Source organism: Ammospiza nelsoni, chromosome 1, assembly GCF_027579445.1.
Source record: "Ammospiza nelsoni isolate bAmmNel1 chromosome 1, bAmmNel1.pri, whole genome shotgun sequence".
Taxonomy (NCBI): domain Eukaryota; kingdom Metazoa; phylum Chordata; class Aves; order Passeriformes; family Passerellidae; genus Ammospiza; species Ammospiza nelsoni.
This window is the reverse complement of record NC_080633.1, coordinates 103,000,344-103,024,500: the sequence shown is the minus strand read 5'-3', so window position 1 is coordinate 103,024,500 and position 24,157 is coordinate 103,000,344. Positions and strand designations below refer to the sequence as shown.

The 24,157-nt window shown below is 36.9% G+C and overlaps 1 protein-coding gene across 6 annotated transcripts in view; it reads left to right on the top strand.

The window, feature by feature from the left end:
- PTPRM (protein tyrosine phosphatase receptor type M) overlaps nt 1–24,157 on the top strand; it is a 442,321-nt gene that overhangs the window by 295,999 nt on the left and 122,165 nt on the right. The gene's annotated exons all lie outside the window — the stretch shown is intronic.

Here is a 24,157-nt window from a genome sequence, read left to right as displayed (position 1 = left end):
ATAGTTACAGAAGTTGGGGTGTTACTTGCATTAGATAAATTTTAGTACCAGTTTTTAAGTACATATAGCGGTAGCATACTCTTGAAAGGAACACATTTCAGTAATGTTTTTAATTTAAATGTAATATAAAGTTTATCGTGTTCCTTCTAGTTGCTCTACAAACTTTTTAAATACATATTTTTTCAGTTCATATTTTGAAAAAGCTTCAAACATTCATTTATAGAATTTATGGAAAAAATATTAAATGTTTTCTGTCTTGAACGCTTGGTCTTCAAGAAACCAAACAGAACCATTCTTCAAATTAATTAAAGCAACTAAAATTTAAACCTCATCACTGAAATTCCCTAAGAATTTGCAATACATGGGAACTGCTCATGTGGTTGGTAATTCAGATTTCATATTACCTTATTTGACACTATGTATAGTGCAATTTTTTAAAACTGGTGTTTAAAGCATTGTATTAATGTGAAGGTCTGAAAAAAATTAGCTCTTCCACAGGTACAGTATTCCAAAATTTGTTTCTGTTCCTGAGATGAAAAGATATATTTTCCATTAAATATACCTTAAAAAAAATAAATTCAGTGTGGGACCATTTAAATGTATTTCTTCAAAATGTCAAAAGACTGTAATACAGTAAGCCATGTAGCATGGTCTTGTCTTAATAAGTAAATACATTTAAATTTATATTTTAATATGATTCATGTCTCAAGGCTAAATCAAAAACAAAATTGAAACAAATGAAACAGTAAATGAAACACAGTTTCATTATTTAGATAAATTGGATTCTTCTTTTTTCTCTTTTTGCACAGACAAAGGAAAATGCTTGAATTGAAATGATTTCTTTAGGTTTTACAAACAGGTTTTGTCCCTAGTTTTGCAATCACAGACTGTTAATAGTGAATGGAATAGGGCATCTCAGGATTATTTGAAGTACTCTCCTAGTGACTTCAAGAAAAGTTCGTTTTGTTAGTGTGATACAGATTCAGTAACTTTTTAGGTTGGGTTGATTAACTCTTCCAAAAGAAATTGTGGGATTTTGACCTCGTAGTGTTTTGTTCCCCATCTGGCAAAAGAAGGGAAGCAAGAGCCCTGAAAAGTGCAGTCAAGATTGGCTGTCAGTAGGAGGAAATATTTTGGACCAAATTCTCCACCTGTTTATGCATCACACAATTTGACTGAAATTGGTGGAAATCTTAGATGAATGCAGGATTCATTACAGTTTTATTTTTAGCTGAGGAAGTTAGTATGGATTATAAAATGTTCTATATTTTGAGAAACATAATTTCAAGTACTCTGCCATTGCTAATTTACCACTTCTATACTGAGTATCTCATTCAAATTTACTGATTAGTCATTGTAAATGCAAGCTGTAACATCCAAGCGAGCATCTATGCACTGAAATAGTTACTATTGTCTTGTGTGCTGCTTTCCTTGTGTGCTGTGGGCTCCTTTTCCCTAGCAGACTGCAATCTCTGCCACTTCTAGATCCATCCTAAATTAAAATTTAAAAAGAAAAAATTGGCAGATGCCTAGAGCTGCTGATGAATCATCAGAGGTGGACCTACAGCTGTGCATATTTGGCAGGGAATTATTTCTATTTTATCTTGTGTTTACTAGTTAGCCAGTCAATAGATATTACAGAAAAAAGAGTTGAGTACTGCTATTGAGAATTCTTTTTAATGGGCCTAAGTACCTCTGCCAGTCTTTCCTCCCACTCTTGCATTCCTGACATCTGGTGCATTTTTTACCTTTCACCTCAATCAGCCAGCAGATTTTAATTTTTTTTTGTCTGGACATAGTTAGTCCTCTATAACTTCTTCTGTTCTTAAGATTAGAGCAAATTTCATAGTGCTTATTAACTCTGCAGCAGGTCTTTTGGCTTGGCAGTTGATGCTAGGTGGGAAAAAAGAACAATGGAGATGATGTCATTTGTTACACTGGCAGTGGGTGATATTCTCAGCATGGCAGGTGGCACTAGCACAACTGCCTGCTCCTGACACATTTTCTGATGGGCAAAACCCCTGTGCCTTGGGCTGAAGGAGGAAAAGTGCATTAGTATTTTGTTGTGTAATTATGGTTAGGCAAGCCTGTAGCTGAGGTGACAACAAGTGCCACGGTGCTGACCATTGGCTCTTTGTATTTGAGATTTTAATTTTTATAAAGATTCTGCCTTTGGAGATCATTAACCATTTGTCAAGAGCTAACAACTACATTTCATGAAAATTAAAGCATCAGAAAAACAAGCTGAGTGCTTGGACCCTCGGAATTTACTCCAGACTGTTGCCTGATAGTTTGGCCAGTTCAATTTAACCTATATTCTTGGGCAGATAGTTACAGAATGTACCTTTTTTAAGTTTCTTTCTATAAAAGATTTCATTATATTGCTATGAGTAGGATGTACAACAATTAAAATGCAAAGTTGTGAAGGCAGCTTTTTGATGCTGTTCCTCAGTTTGAGCTTGATATAAAAATGATATGTTATGATTATGGTTGAAATTAAGTACTTATGCAACAACAGTGCTGCACAGCAGTTAGGTGTATAATGTTATTATATTTTTGTGCCTTTTCACTTGTCATTTCAGCTTGTGAAAGGTGAAGTAGGCAAATAGGAGACAATTATTACCCAATATTCTTATACAGTGCTAATCATGTTAAGATCTTAATAGTGTGGAATCTGCTATTGTGTGTCCCAGCACTAATAATCTAGTTAGGTGCCCTGGAACAGAAGTGCATCACAGGTGCGTTGTCTGTATGGAAATCTCAATCCCAAAGCCTAATACTATATTAAAATATTAATACAATAGACTGTATAGGACTAGAGGCTCCATTGCCTGGCACTTGATGTATGACATAGGGGACAAAATTCCTCCCACAAGAAAGCTAATTCCACAAACATTGAGCTTTTTTATATAAATATGTATGAAAACATATCTTACTTTTCATGAGAATTTGATAGGTTGGGGCCCAGTTGGAGTGTGCTTTTCTTTTGTTTCTAGCTTGAGCTCAGGAGCCTGGCAGTCTGTTCTCAGTTTAGTTCTCCTGTTTCACTAGCAGATACTCAGTGTTGGCTTCTGTATCTCTTTATAGAGACTTAATTTCTAGCTTGTTTGCTCAGTCCCACTGACCTAGTACTTAGAGCAGAAAGCGCAAGGTTAGATTTGCAAAATGATCCTAATAATTAAAGTAATAACATTTCCAAAAAATCAGTAGTGTCAAAACTCTTAATGATGATTACTGGATAATTCCAGAGAATATGCAGTCTTCATGTTTAAAACTTACGTAGTAACTCAAAAGTAGTGAAAGAGGTTGGAAACAGTCCTGTCTTCTCAACTGTAGTTGCTCCTGGAACCAGAAACTAGATCATGTTTGTATCTTGTAGGTGGAGGAGAGATGGAACAGAAAAACACAGATGTATTTGAAGTGTTTGATCTCTTAGACTGCATCTGTGATCTCTTCTGCATCTTTAAATATAGGCTTGTAGCATAGAATCCTGTAACCAAAAATAACTGTGGATTTCTGTAATTGTCTTGTAAGCTGGACTTAAATTATATGGGGATGTCCCAGGAGTTTTGTTGCATGTTGCAAAGTCTACAGTGCTGACATACTGAAATCTTTGGATAACATTCAGTGTCCAAAATAAGGCAAGGAGGGTGTTCTACTAAGTCACCATTACTAAAAAACACATTTTTGTGCTATGTGCTGTATGCTTTGTGTACAGGTATGCGATATCTAGTTTGTATGCACAGATAGCAAGCAGGGTCAGAATTGGGGTTTTATTTTTCATTAAAATTCATGACACAAATTTTTTAAATCTATCTAAAATTATTTCTTACACTGATTGCTTATATCTTCTGATTCTTTTTGATCTGATTGTATTGCTTTATAGCCAAGCCTTATATTCCCATTTTGATGTAGAAAAAATTGTAAATAATCCTTAACACATTGTAAGTATTTTTTTTTTATTTTATTGTCTATTTCTGAAGTGTGTGAGGGGGCAGCTGGTGTTTTCAGGGGCACATCTCTGTTTCCTCTTTCTTGTACCCTCTGTCATTAATATTGTTGCTCTTACTGTTTTTTTTCTTATCTCATTGCTGTTTCCAGTAAATTGTTCTTATCTCAACCTTTACCTTTTGTGCCTCCAGTTCTGCTCTCCTGCCCACCACAGGGGGAGAGAGGGAGCTGGCAATGAAGTGTCTCTTTGATTTGGAGTGGTTTCAGTGGGAACACTAAATTGGAGAATGCCCTTCCTAAACCACAACACAAATTATTGTTTGTGCTCCATTAGAGTCAAGCAATAAATTTGCAGATGAGCTGAAGTTTGGAGATTTTTCTGTCTTTAGAGGGGACATTACTTATTTGGTGAAGGTGCCCGACATTTAGTGAGGGAAACAATATAACTGTAGCAAAAAATAAATACTTATGCAGCCTAGAGACATCTTTGCTCTTTCCATGCTATTAAAAGCTTTGTGTTTTTTCTAAACTAATATATGGGGTTTGAACTGAATATTGAGATTGCATTTAGAAATTGTGGAATCCATATACTCCTGTAGGACAAGCCTGGAAGCCTGTCTTTCTTATGTATGACACTGAGACACAATCCATGTACTTGGGAGAGGAAGAGATGACACTGACAGCTGTGTGTGTGTGTAAGAAGTTACCATTGTATTTGAGTGGTTGTGTTGCCATCCCATGTGACTCTTGTTGAGGTACTGTTACCAGGGCAGTCTGTCTTCTCTATAAAACTGTGTATTTAATAAATTTCTAATTAGCTTGTTAACACTGGGTTTTAGTTTTCTTAAAAATTTGATTCCCAAATCAGTCATGCTTGCCGTCAACACCAGTCATTCTAGGCACTGAAATTTTGCCATTATCAACCATCATTGTTGAATTACACTTTCAAAGACAGAGTAAGGTGAATCATTTCATTCACCTTGTTTCAAACTGTTCTCTCAGGAAAAAAAGGTGTTGTTTATGTGGCTTTTACTGTGAAATTGTCTTTCTGTATACACATATAGCTCAAACATGATTTAAATACTTCTATTTTAAATACACAAATAGGAAGATGAGTTTCATATTTTAGTATTAGTATTTATTTTACAAGAGAGTAATGGTGTTAGAATCTTAGTTGCTCTAAAAGCCAAACCTGCCATTTTACTTTATGTGATTGTAAATGTGTTAACAGAAAATAGAGAATTTATGCTGCATTTTAAGACCAAAACTCACTTCATAATTTATGTTGGCCTGTATGTTTTCTAAAAGACTGAAGTGTTAGTTTTCAAAATGGCATTATAAAGTATTGAACTGATTGACACAATATGTCTGCAAAAGATGGGACTACAGGGAATAAGGTGAAGGATGCATTGTATTTCTCCTGGTCTCAAGGAGGACAAGCAGAAGAAAAATGCTTAAAGAAAAATGTGTAGAGGAAATCATACAGTGAATCTGACCCTAAGACTTCGTATGTCCAGTAAGCCCCAGGGTTAGTCACTTCTGTGGTGCAGATAATAACAGCTGTAACAAGATGTTGATGTCTGTTGAGTGATGCCAGCACAAGGCACTGAGGTGGTGTAGTCATTAGTACTGTGATAGCTTCTACTGAGGGATATTTTTTTTTGGTTGAGCTTGTTATCTGAAATCTGTTCTCTATGGCCGAATCCCTGGGAGATGCTTCACCTGAAATATATTTATTGAGCCTGTCTGCAGGGGTTATGGCCAGGTTAATGATGATCCACCTCAAGGCAGCATCTGTCACTCTTGAGTGTTAATTTCACAAGGAAAACGTTCTAGTCTTGGCTTCTTTTCCTACTTCTCCTTTACATTTCCTTTCTTACTTAAAGCACACCTTGAACTCCCTTGAAGAGTAGACTGACAGGTTCCCAAAGGGAGGAGCAGAGGCTGTTTGCTTTCTGTGATGTCTAGATCACCAAAATCATTATTCATTTCCAAATTTTCTTTCTGTAATTTTTCTTGGTCATTGATTTCCTGCACTAATTACCTATTTCTGGCATGAGAGGATAAGGAACCATATTTTAGGTGCTTTCTTCTGCTACTCCTGATGACTCTTCTGTTTCCACTTGAGAGTCTATGCAAGGATTCTGTCTGACCACAGTCCTTCCTAATTTCAGGGCAGTATTGCACTTGCAAAGTGCAGCTGGAAAGGTTGCATCAACTTTGAAACTGAACATCACAAAAGCTAATCAAGCAAGGAACCAGAGGAAAGGACTGTGCTGTGTGCTTGCATATCTAGCAAAGCCTGCCTGGCATTTCTTCAGCCCCAGACACCCTGTTGCAAAAGAATATATCTTTTATGAGACTTACCATAATATGCTAGAATCATGACTCTATTTCATTTACAAATGTGCAAGAAAGGATTTGTTATTACTGCCATTATTATTAGACTGTAACATTTAGTGTCTGCTACAGAGAGAAATCTATAGGACTGTCAAGAAAGTCTTGCATAATTCTGTCAGTTCCTGTGCCAGCCAGACACAATGATCTAAATAAAAAGAAGCAGTAGTTCTAGCAGAGCTGTATGTTGTAGGGCTTGTGCTGTGAAATTTCTGCTCCTCTGAGTACTGAGCTGGTGAACATAAAGATGCACATTTGTTTTTCTTTTTAGTGGCAGAAGCTTAGGGCTGTTTAAACTGAGATCTCTCAGTGAGATACTGAACCAAATGTCTGGGGGTGTCTTGATTATACTCAATTCACCTGCAGAGGAAGGTAGCTTCTCTCCTTCATTCCCATTCCCTGATTCCTCTGATCATGAAAACAGAAATTGGAGCTACCAGAGACATGTGTCTTGTCTGAAGGAAAGGCAAAGGAAAACATTTGCCAACCTATGCATTTCACAGTTGAACATGAATGAGAGAATCAGCTGTTTCAGAGCAGTTATGCCACTCTGCACCTCCTATTTCACAGTGATAGTGTTCTTTCCTCCTGTGTTGACATCAGTAGCCCAAAATAAAATCTTCAGGTATGGATTTCATCAACACATTCTTATTGAGTATAATAATGCAATTTACAATTTCTGCTGCAGCTACATAGTTTTTGCTTACATTTTAGTATAAAGGCTTGTATTTTGCCATTTCCTATTTGGAAATTGTCAGTGGAAAGGTCACTTCATGTCAACTAAGTTCATGGCTTACAGTATATTTTGAAAAGCAGGTGAAATACTGAATGCTTTGTATTTACTGACTGTTTCAGGTCAGATTGTCATGTTTATGATACATGGTAGATTACAGCTCTGTTCCTTGGCTCTAATATCCACATGTTACTGACAGAGGGACTTTACTTTCTGCTTACCCACATGGGGAGGAGCCATGTCTGCACTTTAATATGATTAAGATTATATAAGAAAATTTAAACTAACAAAAGAAGAGAAACCTGTAAGAATGTTACTAAACCAAAAGGATTACCTCTGTGTTCTGAAAAAACAAATTAGAGAACAGAGTTCATTGGTTGCATATTGAGTCCTAATACATGCTTCCAGCAAGAACAGAGAGATTTTTTTTTTTTTTAAGGTAAATGCAGTTTTCAAATTTTGATGGAATCCAAAGTACCATAAACCTATGGTGGTAGTACTGAATATTCATGGAAGTGTCTTGTCCAGACCTCTGTCCAAAAAGTATTATACCTAACTTACTACGTAAACCCTACCATTGTTTTTTCCTTCCAACTTCTTTTTCAACACTGGTGCCCAGCTCTTAAGCCTGCCTCCTTGTTCTCCTGGCCATTTACTTTTTCATCTGTTTCTCTTCTTACTCTGCTTCTCCTTTCACTTACTACTCCTATTCTTTATCCCCTTCTCCTTTACCCTTGCCCCAGATACTATAATGTCTGTCATGCCCTGAAAAATATTTAATTAGGATTGCCTTATTTCATTCTCTGTGGTGTGCGTTTTCTCCGGGGATTTTTGCATTGGGGATTGTTTCTTCAGTTTCCTGGGAAAACCGTACTCTGGTTTTATTTGTTTATTTTTTTCTTGTCTAAAAACTGATTTAGGCTTTTTAAATATTCACCTCCAGTTTGAAACATAGAATGCAGTATTTTATATTCAGAATATTTTTTAATTATCTCAAGCAATTGAAAATTATTTCCCTATGAAAGCTAAAATATAACACTGATTTTAGAAATGTATATAAATACTACATATTTGCTTATGTTAGAACAAAGTAATGCTTACTGTAACAAGCACAGCTTTTCATTTTATGCTCCCGTGTTCTTCTTTGAATCTTAACCTTCATTCGTTTCTTTAATTTAGGAGAAAAAGCTATTAAACATAGATACTTCCTGAAACTGTGTGCTGCATGAAAGCTTTAATTAAATCTACAAGTAAAGCTTTAAAAGAACAAGAATCAAATTAATTGCAACAAGGACCATGAATTTATTTCTGTGACAGGCCCTTGCACATTAGAGAAAAGGCAATCTGTGTACCCTTATCTGAATTAGCAAACTCAATATCACTTTTCATTAGCATGGTAGGTCATTGCCATGCGTCTTCAGTGTGATACTGTTTACATGTTAATGACCTCACAAATAGAGTCTGTTCCAAATGGTTTGTGGTAGCACAAAGTTGTAAATCCATGAAGTGGAATAAACTGTCCTCTGCTTTCTGCATCATTGCTTCTTGCGAGTTCCCCTCTAGACTGAGCTTCATAATTAGGCAACAGTATAATTAAGGGAAATTCAGCAAATGCAAATAGGGCAAAAGGATTTATGGCTGATTATAGTTCTTGCAGCATACCTGAAATAAATTAATTTCTAAGCATTCCTGTTAGTTGACTTTTTAGTGACATGGACTCTAGAAGTAGGAAGTATTATTCGCAGAAAACACTCAGAGCTTGAGTTAACATGAGCCCATGATGATTTATTCAGTTTTATATGCTGACATACAAATGAAAAACACACTGAAAGGTTCAGTAAAGCATACTGCTTTAGTTGTTTGGGGTGTGATTGCTTTGTATTAGATGAGATTTTTAAGATTACAAATATGTATTTTCCCCCACTGTATAATGTAATGAAACCAGCATGCTCCCTAAAATAATATCCTTAAAGAAAACATAATATATTATATCTGGTAATTTGACTAGACAGTGGAAAGCTTCACTGCATTTAAATCCTAGAATGATAAAGCCAACATCAAATGAGTAAAACAAACTCAGTGTAGCCACTTAAATTTTATTGCCTAAAATAGCTAAAACATGACCCTTTCTGATAGCCTGCTGCGTGAATTCCTTTAAGTGCTGAATACCCTCAGTTCCCATTGACTTCAGCACTGTGCAGAATCTGGTCGTGTGTTTGGATGTATTTGGATGTCTCAGCCCTGCCAGAAGACAAAGCCTGTTTTTCAGTGGTCACGTGCAGCCTGTACCTGCCTGGTGTTGCAAAGCTCTGTGGTTCCGCTGCAGCAGCCTTGGGAGGTGCTTTGCAGACAGAGAGTGATGGCTTCTACTTTGGGCACTCACCTAATCTGCAAAGCAAGTTTAATTATATGCTGTCCAACCCTCTCTGCTACATATTTTTCCACTTGCTGGTTCTGAGTGAAATACATATTTTCTACGTGCAGAGGTTGCCAGTAAGGGTACAGTGCCCCTGGAAGCATTTATGGCTAATCTTGCCCTCAGCATGCATGATGTAGCTAAGTGCTAATTGAAGGTTAAAGAATAGGGATCCATCTTCTCTGTGCCTGATGATTAGAGGGTTGTGTTCTGCATGGAATCAGGTGCAACATTCAGCTGGACAGAATTGCTAGGGTGTTGCAAAACCTAGCTCTGTGAGACTAAAATTCAAGAAAGTCCAGATTTTTTCGCAGCGTGACAAAGGACCAATAAATCACTGTCTTGTGTTTGGTAATAAATTAGCTGGTTTACTGTGTTTCATATAAATATGTGATGCTGCAAGGCATACATGGGTAGAATGTAGATTTTATTTCATAAGGGGCATTTCTTTTGTCCTACATACTGACTTCTGAAAATTATGCATGGCCCAGTTGTACATTTTTTCTATTAAATACAAAGAGAGATACAGTTCTGGTAAGGCAATAAAGTCACCATGAATATTACTGCTGTTACTATATCTAATAGCTGAGTAAAGCAAGTTTTGATGATTTCTAAATACTGCCATAACTGCTAGCATTCAATATAAGAGAAATAAACTGAGGAGCGAGGGAACTGTGGTGGCAGATAAAAAACTTGGCTGTTCAGTGAAAGTCTGTCTTTGCCCTGCAATTTTCCCCTAATTTCCAGAGGTTTTGTAATTTTAGTACTTCTACAGGGCTTTTCAGACCAGTATTTAGTCTGTAGCTTTGCAATTGTTTGATATTATCCTTTCAGAAATCATGTTGTTCACTTCTTTTCAGAAGGCTTCTTCCTGACATAAAAATCTAATCGCAATTGATTTTAAGAAAAGCTTCCTAATAGGTTATGGAAGGAGCATGGGAATCAAGAAGTCTGGTTTCTGCTACCAGTACTGATGAAAGTTCTTCGGGTGCCATATTCTCCACATTAATTACATTTTGATTACTATTACCTGCTGCAAAGCAGTGGTATCAGAGCTGTCAGAGGTCTGATAGTCAGAGAGGCAAAGTGCTTCATGCTTCCTTTACCATCATTTGGATTTGAGAAGATTTGATCTTTATGTTTCTACACAGGGAGCCAGCACTCCCAGAATATATGTTGCTGGAATATTAGTACCTGAAAATCAGTGATGGAGACATCACCAGCTAAGTCAGGGTTACCAGCACACACTTGCAGAAACACATGTTCTCTTAGGATTAGCCCTTGCAAAAGCACCAGGGGAAGTGTAAAGTGTTTTCTCTGACACTGGCTGCTTTGACACTCCAGTGGCTGCAGAGCTGCCTTTCCCACAGAAGGAATAATCAGCATCCAGGCTTTACTGCTTGAACTCTTCACCACTTGGATTACTCTTCTGACAAAGGAAATGATCTCATTATGGAAAGCCCAGATACTGCAACAGTAGGTTCCTTTTGATAAAGGTATGGAAACAGTAAAACAGCATAATGCACTAATTAGGATCTCATAATTTTCAGAAATGTATGAATAAATTAGCTAAGCATACTGTGCCACTTACAGTCCAGTAATTTGCTCTCTGGTTAGAACAAGTCATATAGCCATGGGGTGAAAATAAGATGGAAAAGGTCATATGATTAAATTAGCTCCATTCAGGCAGGCATTACTTACGGGTTTTTTTCCTGTGATTATAGAATATCAACATTAACTCAAGCAAATATGATTAAGTTAGTGACCCTCAGAAATGGAAGTTAACCTCAATGATAAATGAAAGGTTACTGTCCACTATGAGCACTCCACAATATGCTACTCTTGATTAATCATATCTTTCACTTTCAGCTACAAAATCTGCATTTAACTGCCATTCTGATCATTTACAAAGGAATGCACATCCTTAATACAGGGTGCAAACGTTAAAACTTATTTTCCTTTTATTTTTGACTCACGCTGCTTTTTAGTAACACAAGAAATACCTACTCTGGTCCTAGTGCTCATTCCACTTACTCTTCCATCAGGTTTGTCACTATTTCCTTCTTCTTTTGAAAATAGCTTCATCTGAGAAGTGCAGTTTTCCGTGTAATTTAATCTCTTCTGTTTCCTATCACTACATTATTGCCTGGTGGGTTAAAAATATTGACAGCAGGTTAAAATTTTGGTCATATGTTTCTCCCTTTTTAATGTTGGGTTTATTTTCATTTTGTAGACTTTCTTGGGATAATAGGTTTTTCTTCTGCCGTGTCCTGCCAGAGTCTAGTGAAAATCCAGGTTTAATTTTTAGGGTATGATTTTCACACTATATCTCTTGTGTTTGTTTCTTCATGGTGAATCTAGACTGTTATACTCAAATCAGATCTATTTTTCAAAGTTTTTTAATATGGGTGAGAATATGCAGTAGTCCAAGATGTTGTAATACACTGTGAAGAGCCACTTGATGTTTTTTTGGTACTTGTGAATTTCCTTTGGAGGAAATACTTTTCTATCTTGCATCATCTGAGAGCCAAGAAAAGTGCATATATTGAAGTAGCTAACCAGAAACAAAACTCAACAGGAAAGGTCACTGTCCTGTTCCGTGATTGCTGATGAGTCACCAAAAGTTCAGATCTAAGTTGGCCTGTCTTCATCTTGCCCATATCTCACTGCCCTCCAGACTACCTGTGATTGAGGATTTTGCCATTGGACTTGATGATCTTAGAGGTCTTCCCCAGCCCTCACAATTCTGTGTTTCTCTGTAAATATTCATGCAGATCATGTTTGTGACAGAGGGCATCTCCATGCATATTTTAGCTATTTGTTGTAATTTTACAAAGTTCTGTGTGCTTGGTTTCTCTGTGGTGTTGAGAAATGTCCACATTGCAGAGTTTACAGTGAACTCTGAAGGAGTTCAGAAGAAAAGACAGTGAAGGACTGTGGTTTTTTGGTTGCTTGTTTTGCTCTTGGATGCTTATCAGAATTTAAATCAAAACAGCTGTTTTAGAAATCAGGCTAAACAGACTGGTTTGCATATTTAAGACAGCAGCAAGAAAGCATATTTAAGGCAGTAGTTAGCAAGGAAACAATAAGTACTTAAATGGTTAGTTCAAGTTTTTGCATTTTGAAGTGATATCATCCCCTCAATTTTGAGTAATCCTTGAGAAACTGAATTGAGATACTAACTAAACCTGTCACATCCTACTTCTTTAGTACCGACTAACGAAATATTAATGTCACAGTTTCTCCTGCTCTCTGCAGGCACTTGTTTTATTGGATTATGTCCTACAATGATACTGTCATCTTTACAGAAAAAGGTCTTTGCTTCCCTTATCTGTCCAAGGACAGTAAGAAGGAGAATGCTAGTTTGTGTCATGTGCATGCAAGTCAGGAATGAAATGTTAAAGAGAGGTTGAATAGACCAGCAGATGTCCTAGAAGTTCAGATGCAGATAGTTTGCCCTTGCTTTAGTTAGTGAAAGTGATTCGACAGCTGTACTTTGTAGTTTCTTCCTTCTGGAGCATGTGATCATGCTTTGATAGCAGCCCTTAATCTATTATTAATGTAGTTGTATGTAGATCAAAACTGAAGAACCTTGGTCATGTCAGAAAGTAATGCAAGTCTATTTTTAAATCATTTGAGAGTGTGAAGTGAAGGAAGTGAAGTGCCCAAGTACTGGCATCGGGTATTGCATAGCTCTGTCCCTCTATTCCAGCTGTAATCTGAAGCTCTGTAAGTGCACAGGTACATGTGCTCTGCACTATGAACTTCCTCAGGTTTTTGTCCCAATAGCTAGTAAGTAAGTGCCTCCTTGGAGTCTTTTCTGTTTGTTGAGTTTGAGCTGTGGCTTTTTATCAAGCTTTGAAGAAGAGACTTTGAGACTTCTTTTGGATGAAGTCTAGCTAACATCTAGTTGCCCACATATTGATAATCCATGTATAACAGCTTTCAAAATTAAGGCCGCTGATGTAGTCCTGTGTTTTTCTCTAATACCATCATTATTACTGACTATTATAGAAGTAATGCAGTACAAGTGATGTTCACTCTGTCATCCTGAAGCTGGCTTTTTATGGGTTTAAGATGATGCAACATCTTCTCATGACCTCATCTTCAAACAAGCTTTCGCCCTCCTTTTGCATTAGTCAGTATCTCTGCATGGATGATCTTTAAAAAGTGAGGAGTTCAGCTCTTCACATGGCTGTTTTGTAACTCAGAAAAACTTCTTGAGAAGAAAATTTGGAAGCTGGTGCTAGAGTGCCTCAGGGTGTTTCATTGTGCTTGTAACAAGTTTCAGGAGGTGAGGCGATTACAGCTCCACATCTCTACTACAGGAGACAGCTGAAGCAGCACATGGACTCCAGAAATTAGACTTGAGACAAATGACTGAACTGGTAACAGCCAGTGGGCTCTATCATCCCCCTCACGTTCTGCTGCTTTCCTGCAACACCAGCACATCCTTGGCCACCAGGTCCTTCTTGCAGGAACTCCACTGCAAGACAGATGGACACCAAATGCTCCAGTTCTTTGAAAATGCTGGTTAATTTGGATCCCAAACCCTCTGGACTTTGGGATGATCATTCTCAGTTTCACCTGAGAGCCAGGATGAAGTCAGGGTATGCACCAGGCTACTGGGACTAATGAGCAATCCTGGTTTCTTCAGTTTAGCCGTAACTGGGACATAGCTGTATGCTGCATCAAGGAACAAATCTGCCCTCAAAAGAAATAACTTAGGAAATGTCCCAGGAGGCAAACCAGTGAAGGAAAATATCTGTGAGACAGAGGTAGCACTTCCAGTAGACATAAAAGCATTCATCTGACATCCTCATCTGACAGTGCCTCAGCTGCTGACAAATTTCTCTTACAGCCTAACATCCACATGTAGCCATTCAACCAGAAAAATAATTAGCTGGTACCACATGGGCTGTAATTTCTGGTGATACAGCAGCACAGGTACTCTGTAAGAGGAGCAGTAGCTGTGATCTTTCCCTTCTTTGGACACAATACCCACACATCTTGTCACAAGTGGAGATGCCTACAGCAGGAACTCGAGACCTGTCACGTGTTGTGATAATGTAACTCACTCTTTTTCCATAAATGGCTTAAAAATCTTTGAAGAAGGAGGTGGCAGAGGTCCACAGAAGCTTCAGGATGGCCCAGATTTGAATTTGCAGCTCTTGATGGTTAACTCTGTAACATAATGTAACAAGACATTCTGTTATTAAATTCTGTCTTTGCAAATCTAATGGAACAGGACTGTGTTATGTTTCCTTCACCATCTATCAGCTCCACTACAAGACAGTGTCATATCTTTTATTACTAGTACTGGAAAATTCCTACAGTAGCTAATTTACCAGTGACATATAGACGTTTAAACATGTCAGCTGCATTTTTTTTTCTTCTTATATGCTGCTTGGAGTTTATATACAGATGGCATTTTTATGCTTATATCTAATAGCTATTAAATTTTCGTATGCCTTATTTCTTTTGAATGTCTCTTTACCAAGCCAGTCAGCTTTTCATCTCTGAAGCTAAAAATAAATGTTTATACAGAAATCAGAAGAGATTGAAATTACGGGTTGATTCACAAACAGAAAAAAGAAATTACACAGCTTTCATTAATTATTCCATGGATACATTTGTTTGTGGGAGTGGTGCATTGAGCATCTGTTTTTTTCAGTCCTGAAGAAAGTTAAGTAGCTGAAAACATGAGATTAGACAGAAACAAGCCAAAGTTGCACATTGCATTTAGTCATAGGAAATATCACTTCTTGTATTACACTGAAAGAGGAATTGCATATCCACAGCTGGAATTTTTGCTACCCTTTATTGTAGCAGCAGCAGCTGCCATTTTTCTATTCCATAGCATTAAACCAACCCATAATTTTGCAGCAAATTCTGCCAGAAATGTGCATGTGAATACTGATACTCTATACTGAACCAGACCTCAAAATCTTTTTTCATTCTTGGCAACAATGTTAAAGGAAATGGCATTTTCAGGTTGACATGGAAAAATAATGGTAGAAAAACCATAATCTTGTGGCATTTTCAGGTGTTAAATGAGTTTATAAGGAGCAAGAACGATGAGTAGTTCCCAAGAAAATGACACTTTAGCCATAAGAAAAGGAAAGAGCACTATACTTTGAGGCTTTCAGTGGTCCTGGAGTTGAAGATAATGGCAATTTCCAGAAAATGCATTTTTCTTACCTTTACTTGGTTATATGTGATAAGAAGTTTACAAGTGTGATAGATGAATGAGCTTCCAGAGGTAGAGTTGATGCAGTAGTATAGAAAGCTGCATTTCAGGAAGAAATTCCATGGAAGATTTTTGAAAGAATGATGTTTCACAAAGAATATTAGAAGCTGAACTAGAAGCAGAATTCTATATCTTAGTCTATTTTTCACATTAAACAAAAAACTTGAGCTGAATGTGTCCCTCAGCCATCAGGTGTTCTTTTTTTCATGTTTGTGTGGCTTGCACATAATGCAGTTTATTTATTCAATGCTCAACCTTCATCCAAATATAAGAGCATTGACTCCAAGGACAGAGAATTCTTGACTATCAGTACTGTACCTCGCTTTCTTATGAAGGTTCTTTCCTTTTGCTCCAGTCTGATAGATGCAGCACTATTTCAGGCACCTAATGATTACTCTCACATATGCAGTTATGCCAAAAAGATCTACGATAAATCAGAACTGCAGACAAACATCACATTCAGGCAACTATTTGGTAGGTAACTTTTAGCAAAGAAACAGGCCATCTTTCTGAAGAAACCTGGTAAATTGCAGAAAAGCTAAATCCAGCCAGCACAACTTGTTAAGAAAAGCAGCCTGCCATGTCAGTTCTGTGGGACCCGTTTATTTTGACACTACTGTTTTTTCTCTCTAAAACTGTCGGCAAGTTCATGTTCACCTGATATTTACTCATTATACAGCTGGCAGTTAATAGGCCATTTCTAAAGTCAGGTGGCTGTATCTCATCTTTCAGCTAGACTAAGTCCTCAGTCTTTGTCCTTTTTGTTTGCTAAACCCCTCGCTTTGGAGATATCCACAACACTTGGTGATATGGCAAAGCTGCAGTGTGTTTTTACAAAGATTATTTTTTTCTGTTGCTTGGAAAACAGTTAATTATTTGAAGATCAGTTGTGTAAATGGTATTTTCACATCAAATATGTTCATATTTTTTATGCCAGCCAAGTAGAAACTGTATTTTTAATTATGGAGTTGAATGTCAGCAGATGTACAGCAAAAAGAAGAGAAATCCAAAACAAACCTATTAATGATGTTTCATAAAATTACATAATGCGATAGTTAAGACCTGTCCTGTTAGGAAGTAAGAAAGAAAAAAATAGAATACTTTTTGTCTGTTCTGTTATGAACTACAAGGACACAATATGATGGAAACAATATACACCAACTGCTTTGTGAAGAGGAATACCTTGACTTCTCTAAAGTAGCAATGGTTATGTATTAGGCCTTGTTTCTTTGCTGTGATGGCAACAGAGGAATTGTTAGTTGTCTACTCAGTCTGAAAATGGCATAGGCATTTGTTTGTAGTTAACAGAAAGATGATGTGGAATATTTTGTCTGAGTTTCTTTTCTCCCCCATGCCTGAGGTACTACCATGTACAAATTCCTACCATATATTCAGACCTCTAGAAAGGAGCAGTGAAACTCATGATAAGCCTTTTCATAATTCCTGGTTTACTTGTAGCCATTTCTTTGATAATTTTGGGCTACTCTGGACATTAGAAGTATCAGTAGGTAAGCAGATACAGGCCTACAGAATAATTTAAGTTGGAAGGAACCTTGTGAGGACAGCTGGTCTGTTGACACCTATCCCCACATCACAACATCATATGGAAATCACTGGGTCCATTCTAAGCAAAATGTCCTGTTATATTCAGAAATGCATTTGATAAGAGCAATCACAGGTGTTTGGAATCTGGCACAGTAAATCATTCTGACAAAAAGTAGGAGCAGCTGTGATAAGTATTTTGTAAGCAGAACACCCTAAGATATTTAGAAATAAAGTATGAAATAACCTCAGCTTGCAAATGACCTTTCAAAAAGAAATTTTTAAGCTTATCCCTCACAAACAGTACCTTTACTTCCTCTCTTTTTTTAAATTGGACAATGAGGCTGTGTCATCAGTTTACAGCTGAGTTACATGGAGCTTTTTCACTAAATGAAGTGGGAAAAATCTTATCAGTTGTGTTGGAAGTTATTCAGCGAGTCCTGTGTATGTATTCAAGGAAGCTCTTGTGAAAGAGTGCTGGAAAGAACATCTTTTCATCCCTATGGCTCTGAACTGGATGTATCCTGAGTTTGAGGTCTCCTCCAGAATGACCCATGCTGGCAATATGTAAGCTGATTTGAAGGAGCATATACTATGGGGCTCCAGACCCAGATCTTTTGTGTTCCCTTTCCATGAAACCTGGTTTCACAAAGAGTAAAAGGAGTTATATTGATGCAATTCAGAATAGCTTCAAGATCTGCACAAGAAGCCAGGACCCTAAAATTGTTTCCAAGTATCCTGTTTTACCTGCAGTTGTTATCAGTTCTAGATGAAAGAGCATCATAGATACTCTGTGGTCATCTAGTGCTAAACTGGAGTAAGGACAAGACAAAATTTCTGTGCTCTAAATTGTGTCAGACTCTCTGATACTGGCAAATCTGTCTCACAGCTCCTTGGACTGCCTGAAGGTTTCTATAAACACTGAGCATGGTTGTTGCCCTTGCAGTAAGTCCATTGCATCATAGCTGAGATGTGCATACAGAGCAGGTGGTGTGTTCATCATGTTCATTGTCAGATGAATATTGTTGGGCAGATCTTGGGGCCTTTTGTGGCTGTGGACCTGGAAACTGGTCAGATGGGTCTGTGTTCAAAGGCAGGCTGAACATCTGCTTTTCAATGACCCACTCCCAAAGCAGGTATGTTGTGCACAGAGGCTCCTTGATTCAAAAAATAGTGGAACAAATGAGTGATAATCACTTTAGGGCAAGAAACAGTTGCTGTGTCTTTGCACTGAGGTATATTGAGTGTATTATATCAAGATTATACCGAGCATGATCTAAGATCCCAGACTCATACACTGTGCTGTTCTCAGCCTTGATTTGATAGCTACCCATCTGTTCAATATTTCACTAATCAACAGTAAAGTTGGAAAGTAATATTAGGCAGTACCAATCTTACAGGCAATGTTAGAAATCACAGGACTCAGCCATGGAATTCAGGATGTCATTATTGTTTGTTAATTTGGAACATAATAACCATTTAAATAGCATATGTATATATGGGTATGCTTTCCTTCAGTGATCAACAACACACCATCATGTGTACATGGTAAATGTTAAATTCCAAATAAATTCTTGAATAATTCCTTGTAGATAGATTCTCTTTTTCAATAGCTGTAATCATAGGCTTAATTTCAAACTGGAGATAGAATTTTGAAGCAGCTATTCATGGCAACTGGAAGTAATATGATCACATTATTTCTTGTTAAGCCTGAAGGTGCTACTGGCCATTGCTCTGCAACCTTTGTTTTTATTTGAAGAAGAAAATTACACTCAGAGGTCCTCCAGGGCATACTTCACTCAGCATTGGATGTTGATATGCTCATAAATGTGTAATCTACATTGATCTAGTAATATGTTAATGCCGAGTTCACAAGATTAATTGGACCACACGCTGTCTTGTGGTTCTGCTAATATGGTTTTGAGTAGCATCAGCATTTTCATGCTTTTAATTTGCAAATGACCCTTGCATGGCAATACATTATGTAAGCAGACATTTCACAAGATTTTCAGGGTCTGTCATCCAGACTGTGCTGCAGATTTCCTGCATCTTGACCTGCCTCTGCAATTTGCCCCCAGTTGCTATAAACCTATTAAAGACCAGCATTCACTGACCTTTAAAAACTGCCCTATTTAAAATAAAATACATAACTCAAGCAAATTTTAAAATAAATCCTCTATTAAGGGATATTTTTGACCATCTCTTAATTATACATATGAGAAACCATTTTCCATTTTATATCTGAATCCCCAGACTTTATAATCCAGCACTTGATAATTTCTTCAACATGAAATTGCAGCATCTTGAAAAAATAGCTACCTTCTCCTGCAGTTGGTATGAAGAGGTGGGGAAAAGAAATTTAAAAACTAAGATACCTTGTGTACATGTTAACTGTATAAAATATGAACTTCGTAATTTTATTGGGGGGAAAAAGGCTTCATAGGAGAAAATGAATTTTATTTGTTAATTGGATTTTTTTTTAAATCACAAAATCCAATTCAACATAATAAATTTATCCCAAAATACTTTAAGACAGACTTGATGTTAAAAACCAATATACTTTAGACATAGGAGAACCTCATTAGAATGTTGCTATCAAAGACAAAATAAAACTGCAAATGCCAGATTCCCTACTACATTCCAACTGCTTTTTGATGCTTTGGAGATTCAAACTAGCCATTAACTGGACTTAACTACCCAGTTAAGTCAATTTTATGTTAGTTTTCCACTGTGAAAGCAGAAAAACACATTCAAAATGTATTGATCCAAGTGTTTTAAATGAGGTATCTCAGAAGTAAAGTCTTTACAACCAGCCTTAGCTGAGATGACCTTTGTCCACTGCAAAGGCAATGGAAACACATTTATGTTCTGTTTCTAATATCCTCTTATTCTGCTTCTGAGGAGTAGGAAGGGAACTTTCTCCTTGATTCCTGTGGAAAAGTAGCCAGCTTAGTCATGGAAGGCCTAAATAACATCTTTGTATGCATCCCAAATCCACTTTAGCCCTTTAATACAGGCACAAAACTCTGGAAGTAAGACCAAACGCCAAAGCTTCAGCTTAGGAAGCACATTCTGTTCACTTACAGCTGGATCCAGTGTTGGGTTTCCTTTTTACAGTATCACTAAATCAGCAACTCCCTTCCCACTCTATCTCAGGCAGCTGTGTGGGTAACTCTCAGTAATAAGTCAGTGATGATTGTAAATATGCAATTCTCAGCCTAATAGGGCAGAGTTTTTTTAAAATTAATAATACATGGATCATATTCTAGTATGATACAGTATGGTCCATTCTAAAAGTAGAGATTGTTTTCTTTATTGACCTTTCAGGCAAGGCATTTGTGAGATGCAGGGTTTCATAACATGTCCCTTGAGGTACCACATTAAATAACATCCTTATGCAGCAAATGGAACTGAATTTGGGCCTTAGGTGGATTAACATTGCCTAACTCATACCTTGTTTATATCTGCTACTGTCTTTGGCACTCAGATCTGTCTGAAGATCAGACATGTTTCTGCTGAAATCTGTCACACAGGGTTGTACTACTAACTTCTTACTACAAGTCTTCTGTTTGGAATAAATCAGGCAAGGCAAGTGTAGGGTGAGTAGGTAGCATCTGCCCTTGCTTTGTAAAGCTCCTCCACCTAACCAGGATGGGCAGCATTTAACCCAAACACTCTTCCTTTAGGTTCTTTTACTTTCAGTTTAATTTGATTGCAAAAATTGTTGACAATGAGTGAAAGCTAAGTCACAAGCAAAAGGTTTAGCATGTTATCTATGTTCAGCCTTCTTTCTGCTTGTATTGACTGCCTCTTTATTGGTTATGTACTATTAGGTCTTGGCCTGTCTCGGGTGACTTTTTCTTGATTTATCAAGAAAATAATTTGTAATAATTAAAAGCTTAATTAGAATGCACCAAATTTGCATGGTTATATAATACCCAAATACTGGTTCCCACTGAAATTCCAACAGAAAAATATACCATTTATCCTGCCGCAAAAAATTTTGTGTACAGAAAGATTGCACTTTTCATCTTGATATGGGATGTCTTACTTTGCCAAGTTGTATAAATCAGGAAAAATCCATGTGCACGATGTCATGCATGAAAATTTTGCTCTTGCTATTCTGATTATCACAGCACATGAACTTCTAAGAATGTGGGATCTTCAGACTAGAAGGCTCATCAAATCTAATCACTTTCTCAGTAATAATGTCATAAAATTGCTTACATAATTTTATATGTACTGGGAAACTTCCTCTGCTCTGAAGTTTGGTGCATACCGTAGATCACTTTGGTCCATATTTGACTATTTCCATCACATACACTTCATAAGAAATTCTTTTCTTTATAACAGGATTTATGTGGTTCTCTTTATCTCCACATTATTGACAAAGACATAAAGTTCTTCCTAGGTATAGGTGGTCTTCGTGTGTCTGTACTGTGTCATGTCTGTCCATGTCCTAGGTGGGACTCATTCAAGCTCACGTGAGCCTTCTGAAAATTCTCCTCTGTTAAATCAGGTCTCTGCTCTGGATAACCCAGAACCCCTTTTTTGTATCTAATCCAGTTCAAGAGAGTTTTGAGAGTATTTTTTTAATCTGAAAAAGTCCAGATAAGCTATTGCCAGTGCCTTGTACACTGACAATTCTGACATTAGTACTTCTTTGTGTCTAGAATTGTCTGTCCTGTTACAGGAAGGAATTGAATTTCTTTCTTTAAGGCTGCATCATATTGATGGATTATAATAATCTGATGATAAATAATATGCCAAGGTCTTTTATTTCTTTGTTAAATGTGCTTTCAGCTATTACCAAGAATTTTTGATACTAGAAGTAAGTATGTAACTTTGTGTTAAATGACAGGACTTAGAATAGTAAGGAAGACTTACTTTCAAATTGTATCCCAAGGCTGTGTTAAAATTTCTGCCTTTGTTGAAACCTTTCCTGCATGTCCTGGGACAAGTCAGACTTTCTGTGTTTCTTTGGAACAGAGCTGTGTGATATTTTACATCAGAGCACCAGCACTGATGTAAAATCAGTAAAAACTCAGGCACAGGGATGATTGAAACCACAAAATAAGCACAATTAGTATTCTTCAAAAATAGTTTCTTCTAACTATGAATTAAGGTTATTACCATAAGGTTCAATTATTACATAACTCACCAAGCAAATCATCAAAGATATGAGTATAATCATTTGAGCCATACAACACAATATCTGTTCTGCATGCATGATTTATATTTCTTATGCTGTTTCTTCCTGGTCTCCATGCTGAAAAGAGTTCCTTGAACAAAGGCTACATTTATGTCTTATGATCATGGTTAGCATGGGGATAATTGCCTGTAGGACTGCCATGAATAAAGGTATGGAAATTGACATAAAAATAAAATAAAGTAAAAAAAAAAAAAATTAAAATGGAAATTACCCCTCCATGGTGGAAGCAAAACTCAGAGTCCCAAGCTGAAGGAAGCAAATGATGCACTTTCTCAAATTCCAAAAGAAGTATCAGATGGAATGATACGTCCACTAGCAAAAGCTTTTAATAGAGTTATTGAATCAGAATAGTAGTGTGTGACTGGAAAATACTGAATGTAGCAGTGTCTTCAAGAAGAAAAAAACCCATGGGCAACTGTTGTCTTAGATAATCCTACTTTTATTCAAGACTTTAGAGCATTTTTTCAATAAAATAAATTGGAAAAGAGATTAGGTAAATCATATGAAAGTAGATTTTCCCAGGTTGGTCATGCTATATTAACAGGATATTTTTGTGTAATAAATGACCTTATACACAGCAGGAATGTAATTGGTCATCTGTCTGGTATTCAGTAAGACAACAGGTGCAGTACCACTTGGATGTGTATTACCTAAACTGGGCAGGATGGCACTTATTACAGAAATGGAAGCACACAAAGTGATCAAAGGAGAGATGACAATGCTTACTTATATAGTGGCAAACCCCTTTTTTTGACGTAGAAGCTTCCTAAGTATTGCTCTAAAGACTGATCTGCCATTATTCAGTGTCACAGAAAAACCCAGAAGTGTGCTTATGAAGTTTACTGATAGTAGCAAGCATTGTAAGTATCCTGGAGAACAGGGAAATGACAATGAAGTGAGGACAAAAGTACTTGGGAGGAGATTGTGGAGTTTAATAGTAGAAAGATGCAATCTCAGAGAATGCCTTTTAGCATGCACAGTATGCATAGTAATAGCTGTCTAGGAGACCAAGAGGTGGCATGGCATGCTGGTTGGCAGTGTTGTTTTTTGATATGAGGGTTCTTAGAGGTTATAATCACCGTTCCTGCAGTCCTGGGTCTTTACTCAGACATGAAGGTTTCACAGTGATGAGGAGAAGGCATAACTGGTTTGTTGAAGCAAGTTGCACTGATTCCATCTTTGTTTATTTAGCTGAAAAGCAGTCTTCCTCCAGATGGTTTCTTCTGTTTCTCCTGGCTGTGCATACAGTCTTGTGCTAGTCTAAAGCTAAGTTAAAGGTAGATAGTTTGACAGCTAAAAATAATTGTAGATCTCTGCTTTGCAGTATTTAGATTACTCCTTTGAACTGCTTGGAATCATTACAGCACAATGCAAACAAGATTAGAATAAATCACTGTTTGGTACAGTATATGTGTACTGAAAACATGTTGTGTGATCAAAATATCTTTGCATTAAAACAGCAGAGGTTTTTTGCTAGCATTTTTTAATGTGACAAATAAGCAACTAATTAAATATTGCAAGTTATATAGAGCATACCTTTAATAGCTGAGAGGCATTTCTCCAATGTAGCTCCTTGCAGACTGTTCAAAATTATATAAATAGGAGTGATTTATTGTTTCTTGGCTTATGTCTGTGAATTCATTCTTAGTAAACATA